The following is a 6329-nucleotide window of genomic DNA, read 5'->3' as shown; positions in this document are numbered from 1 at the left end:
CCCCAGACGAGAACCATCCACATGTCCTTCTACAGGCAGTGGCCAAGCAAGCCCCGGGCCACCCCCAGTGTGGACGGGCGCTCACTGGTTCTGACAGTGCACTGGAGTTTTGCAAGACTTTATCCTGGGGGAGATGATCGTTCGTGACAATTTTCCTGGAATACAAAAGAGGCAAAATTACATGTTGAAAGGGCACACCATGTTCCTGGATATATTGGCTCAGAATGACCAACACAGACACATTCTAGAAAAGTTACTGGACTTTAAAGAGAAAAGAAAAAAAAATCCTTTGGGCATCTTGAAAAAAGCACATTACTTACATAGGAAAGAATTTTAGACTATCATACTTTTTTATTTGTTCATATTTTTTGTTTTTACTTTTTAAAAAAAATTCTATTTTTTGATTTTAGACTATCATACTTTTTGACAACAATACTTTATTCCAGAACACAATGGAGTAACATGTTTCAGATATTTGAAGAAAGAAAGTGTACACCAAGGATTTTATATCCAAAAAACTCACTTGCAAGTACAAAGGGCACAGAAAAGTTGTCATCCATGTGGGAGAACTCAGAATTCAGAGATCTTGTTCCTGTGAGCCCTTCCCGAGAATCTACGGGAAAATGATCTTCTGCAGCTGATGTGATCAGACGCGGCAGTGTGGGCACCGAGGACGGTGTCACACGTACAGCTGCTTCGGGGCCCGGGCCAGCAAGGCTGCGATGGGAGAGTGGGGCCTGCAGCAGCCTGGAGGAGGGTAGGGAGAGAGGGCAGAGGTGCAAAAACACTTCATGTTTTTAGCGATCATACTGTTGGGAAAACTGAATGAGTAATTGTGGGATGGATCTTCCAGACGGCGTGTCTCCTGTGTGGTCCTCTGGGCTGAAGAAGAATGCACACGTCAAAAGTAGAGAAGATCTTCCGGAACAGCTCTGGGTCTTGGGCCGCACGGGGAGCCCCGAGGGCACCATCGCACCTGTAACAGCCATGCCCGTAAGGACCCGGCGTTCTTTGTCGGGTGAGGGTAAACCCTCGGTGGCCCCAGCACCCAATACTCCACATCACAAAGGCACGGACTGTTAGGACAAGCAGCCCCGAGCACGTCTCCGGAGGGTCAGGCTGAGCGGAAACAGTCAACCTAAAAGGCTGTGTTCTATGTGCTTCCTCCTGTGTAACGTTGGGGGAGAGACAGTTACAGAAATGGAGCAGATCAGTGGTTGCCAGAGATCCTATGTATGTATTGTGTATCTATACGTCACCTATATTAACCGATATCTATATCCTTATCTCCCTCTAGCTCTGTGCTGAAGGTCTAGAAACAGTGAGCAACCTGGCAGTGCCCATCCCTTGCCCCCATGTCGTGGTCTTTTTTTTTTTTTTTTTTGGTGGTACGCGGCCCTCTCACTGTTGTGGCCACTCCCGTTGCGGAGCACAGGCTCCGGACACGCAGGCTCAGCGGCCATGGCTCACGGGCCCAGCCGCTCCGTGGCATGTGGGATCCTCCCGGACCGGGGCACGAACCCGTGTCCCCTGCATCGGCAGGCGGACTCTCAACCACTGCGCCACCAGGGAAGCCCCACATCGTCGTCTTGAAATAGCATTTCTCACGATGAGGGCCTCTTGGAGAAGCGGCCCTGTCCGAGGCATGGGGCAGGAGTGTCCACCGTGAGCCTGGGCACGGCATCAGGCCGGGGGCCCTGCGTTGAGGTCCAGTAGCGTCATGTCCAAAGCAGCTGGCAGTGGCCTGGAGAGACCCCCTCACTGGCCAAGACTGCGACAACCTGATCTTCAATGGGGATAAGAAACGCCATGGATTAAAACCCATCAAAATGTTTAAGTTCACGAGTTCAGAATGATACCTTGGAAAAAGAGAAACGGGCCACTCCTGGAGGCTGGTGGGAGCCACCTTACTCGTGAGAGCCGGTGGCGGGAGGGGATGATCCCAGCGTCTCTCCGGCGGCCACCGGACCAGGCTGCACCCTGCAGGGCCCACACTGGACGGTGTCTGCACGAGGACTCCGAAGATCAGTGACAAAGAAGGCAGTGGAGTGTCTCCCCTGGGACGGCCACTCAGACTTCCAAGTGACACAGCCAGGCATTTGAGCCGCCCCAGCCTTGCCCAGCGCCACCTGTAGTTTGGTCAAAGTTACCGAAGCCGAGTCTGACTGAGGCCCTGGGACTGACTGCCGGTCGGCAGGAAACCCAGAGGAAGGAGCCGGCACTGGGCTTTGCCCACAGGCCGCAGCAACCACGTGCAGACCGTGGACCACTCCAGGGGTGGCAGAGTGGTCCCGGCTCTGCAACTGGGTGGAAAGGAAGAGAACGGGATGGAGGATCTGGGATCAGAGATGCCAAAGGGACTCCAAGTAGGGAAATGCGCAGGACTGAGCTCCCGTGGGGTCTCGGCACTGCCCCCAGGGTCCGTCAGCTGCTTCTAAAGTCCAGGAAAGGAGCGTTTCTGGTCCGGCTGGGGGAGGGTGTGCCTCTGGCCCTGACGAGCCCCCTGGGGAGGCTGCCTACGTCCTGATTTCTCTCTTTTTTAAGCAGCATTGTTGAGAACGGTTCACATACTGTGCAATTCACAAAGTGCACAATTCAGTGGCTTTTAGGGCCACTGAGTTGCGTGTTCCTCACCACAGTCAACGTTGCACATCCACAAAGAACCCTGCACGCCTCCGCTGTTCCCCGGCCCCCAGCCCTAGACAGCCAGTAACCCCCTTTCTGGTCTCTGTATGTCTGTCTCACCTCGTGATGTTCCTCGAAGCCCACCCCTGACTTGGGGCTGGGCGGTCCCACCGCCGCCCCCAGCGCCCAGCCCTGGCCCGTGGTCTCTGCTTGGACCTCCTCAGAGCCCCCGTGCTGGCCTCCTGCCGCCCTGGCCCGATGACCGGCTCCACCCCTGCCCTCGGCCCTGCTCGTGAGGCCCCGCTCTGACCATCAGCTGCTCCCCTGGGGCTTCCCGACGGCCCACAGGGACACTCAGCCACCCCATGCGGCCTCCTCGCAGTGGCTGCTGGCTTGCCCTTCTCCCGACGCGAAGCCCAGAGCACCTCGGGGCCTGGGCACCGGCAGACCCCTCTGGAAGGAGGGAGGCCCCGGGGCCGCCAGGCGGCTCAGGTGCATGAGTGGCACCCCGGAGTTGGGCTGCCTGACTTGCTGAGCCCCTCGGTCCAGACTACCCTGGTGGCTGTCAAGGCTGGTGCTGGGCCGGAGGAGGACCCGGACCCCAGCTCTGAGTGGCCGGTTTCCAGACCCATCTCTGGCACAAATGTCACAACCTCCCTGGGTCTTGGTTTTCTTATCTGAGAAGTGGGAGCTGAGCCTGAAGGGAAGGACTGGACCCAGGACTCTCTGGAAACAGGATGGTCGCACCCAGAGGCGGACACTGGTGGACGGCAGGCCAGGGCAGCGCAGGGTAGGCTCTCGCTACTGGAGGTTAGCCCCTGGGTCAAAAGAGGGGTTCCACTCCTGCCCTCCCATCAGAAAGCCATCCAGGCCCCTGGGGACCCAGAGAGGCTTGTCTGAAAGGCTCTCTCCTCAGCCCAGTCTGAGTGCCGGGTGTCAGCGAAGGGCACCCTGGGCCAGGGAGGCCAGGGAGGGACGGGGCGGGGCCCTGGGTGGAGGGTGGAAATGTCCCCTCAGGCTTTGGGGCCGAGAGGGGCCTCCTGGAGACTCTCCTTCCAGGGCTCACCTCCTGACTTTTGCCTGCTCCTCCTCTCACTTCCACTGGGCTTTAAACCCCCAAGGGATGTCCCCTCCTCCGGGCCCTTCCTAGCCCAGATTAGGAGCTCTCCCACCAGCCCACCCGCCCTTGTATTCCTTAGCTCGCTCCACAGTGCATCGCGGCTGGGCGCCGGTTACTACCTTTTGTGCGTGGGTGTCTCCGGCTGGTGGCAGGTTCCGGGCCTCATGGCCCCTACGTAGGGCACAGCGTAGAGTGAGCATCTGCCCTCGTCCGCCCGTGTGCCCAGTGCCCAGCCCTGTGGCTCCTGGTGAAAGCATGAAAGCGCTGCTGGCTTTAAGGCAGCTCCGGCTCCGCCTCCTGGAGGGTGCCCCCGCACCTCCCACCCCCAGCAGAGGTCAAGAGCCACCGTGCACGCGGTGTGCCCCTTCTGCTGTTCCTGGCCGCTCTGGGCGGGGTCACGGGCTGGGGGGGCTCGTCCTCACTCCTAACAAGGCTCCGGCAGAGGGAGGATGAGCACCGGGGTGGGACGAGTCCCTTTGCTCTGCGCCTCAGCCTCCCGAATCGGTTCTAGCACCTTCCCTCCCTCGGGCTAATCCATGCAGGGCCTGACAAAGGGCGCTAGTGTGGGCCAAGCCCTCCTGATGGGACAGCCACAGCGGCAGGAGCCAGCAAGAGCTGGCAAGGACCTCTGGTCTGTAACTCCATCCCCACAACTTTGTCCCCGGTTGCAGGAGGGTTCTGAGATGCTTTTTCAGTTTTATGTGAAATCATTAAATCCAATGAGAGACATTAATGGGGCACAGACTACCTCTCTTGATCCACTGGAAACCTTCAGTAAATATGCAAATAAGGGCTGAGCGGCAGGGGGATACACTGTAATCAGTCCGGAGGCTTCTGACAAACACAAAGGTGACCTTGGTGACTTGAGGTGGTCATCACGGGTCCAGATGGGCTACAGCAGAAGACCCAGCTCCCCTCCCCCACACAGGTGCTCCCCAGGTGTCTGTGTCCTGCTCCGTCCTGGATCACAGAGCCACTTGTCCTTGGGGAACCTGGCCAGCACCGCTTGACTCTTGGAGGGGATTAAAGGATGGCGGTGTGGATGCCCGTGGAAGCGGCCTGGGCGCCCACATCGCCGTGCCCCCCGCCCCCGTCTATCGCTGGCCCTGCTCCCTGCACCAGCTATGCGGGGACTCCAGTTCTTCCAGGTGGCTGCAGGGGGACTCTTCCCCGCCAGTCCTGGTGACAGGTGGCTTGGCTCGGCTCTAAAACCTGTATAGGACAGGCCTCACCAGGCCCAGAAACTGCATGGAGGTCCTGGCCTGGCGCTCAGGGGCCACATCCCTGATGTCTCCCCCAACGCCCAACCCCAGGAATGCCCAGGAGGCTTACATTCTCACCTCCTTCGGGTTTCTTCCCAATGCCACTCCCTTTTCCACCTAAAAGAGCCACCACCCCATCCCTGTCATGCATTTGTCTGGCCTCAGGGCCCACTGCAGGGCCTGGTCAGCGTGGAGCCCCCTCGTCAATGCCCCTGCCCCCAGGCCAAGAGTGAGCACACAGGTGGCAGGTGGCTCTTTCCCATCTGACCCCTTCTCACCACCTGCACAAAGCTCAGCGCCTGGAGACTCAAGTGGGGGAACTGTGGACCACAGGGTCCCTAAGGTCTCTCCCAGCCCCAGTGACCCCTCCCACGGGTGAGGAGCGTTTGCCTGCCCGTACCCGTTTAATGAACCATCTCGTCTGAAACAAGCCCACGCAGACGCCCGGCCTCAGAGCTGCCCCCTGAGCTGGGCCGGCAGGGCGGGTCTGATGCGGGGGCCAGTGGGCCTGGGTCAGGACCCCAGCCGGCCACCAGGATGGAAGGCTGGAGGGCGAGGCAGGGCCCCTTCCAAGGGCCAGTCCCCTGACCGCCAGCCTCACCTCCGGGAGACACCCCAGAGGTCCGGTCTCAGCCGCCACTGTGCTCGGACGAAGGCCCACCCTTCTCTCCTGCCAGGAGCGCTAACCACGGTCTCTGAGCCCCTGCCGCCCTGCCGGTCGCACAGGGCGGAGTCGCCGGGAGACCGGAGAAGGCAAGAGACTTGCTCGAGGTCACACAGCGGGTCATAGGCAGGGCGCGGTGGGCGGCGAGGCCGAACCAGGGCTCCGGGCCGTACGGTGTGGGGAGTGGGGACCCCGAACGGCCGGGCCGCCGGCGGGGCCGAGCCCTTCGCGCCGGGCAGGCCACTCGCCCCTGCGCCGAGCGTGCCCTCCCGCTGCCTTAGGTCGCCGTCGCCGCCCGCCTTCGCCTTCCTGGACACTGGCTCACGCCCACCCCCCCGCAGGCGCGCAGGTACGTGTGTGGGTGTGGCCCCGACCCCGGGGCCAGCACGGCGCACGCGCCGTTCGCCCGCCCGCCGCGGAAACAAGCCCCGGCATGCGTAGGCCCTGCCCCCTCGGCTGAAACCCCGCCCCACCAGGCACGCCCCTTCCGCCGTAAGTCCCCGCCCACCCGCCGACCGAGGTACCGCCCCCACGACATAGGCCCCGCCTCTCATGCGCTCGGAGCGGCGCGGCTGTGGGAAGGCGAGTGCCGGCCAGCTGATGGGCGGGGCGGTGGCGCGGGGCGGTGCCTGTGTCGTGGGGGCGGGGCGCCGGCCGC

General features: G+C 61.0%; 1 long non-coding RNA gene across 2 annotated transcripts; it reads right to left on the bottom strand.

The window, feature by feature from the left end:
• Positions 1-421: 421 nt before the first annotated feature.
• Positions 422-6092, bottom strand: LOC137223314 (uncharacterized). Of its 2 annotated transcripts, none has more exons than XR_010942786.1 (2): positions 5609-6092; positions 422-3989 (listed from the first exon to the last, which is right to left on the bottom strand). It is a non-coding gene; the product is annotated as an uncharacterized lncRNA (long non-coding RNA). The 2 variants fall into 2 exon arrangements; XR_010942787.1 differs by lacking the exon at positions 5609-6092 and adding an exon at positions 5408-5601.
• Between the last annotated feature and the right edge of the window lie 237 nt (positions 6093-6329).

Source organism: Pseudorca crassidens, chromosome 4 (genome assembly GCF_039906515.1).
Source record: "Pseudorca crassidens isolate mPseCra1 chromosome 4, mPseCra1.hap1, whole genome shotgun sequence".
Taxonomy (NCBI): domain Eukaryota; kingdom Metazoa; phylum Chordata; class Mammalia; order Artiodactyla; family Delphinidae; genus Pseudorca; species Pseudorca crassidens.
This window is presented reverse-complemented; position numbering and strand designations above follow the sequence as displayed.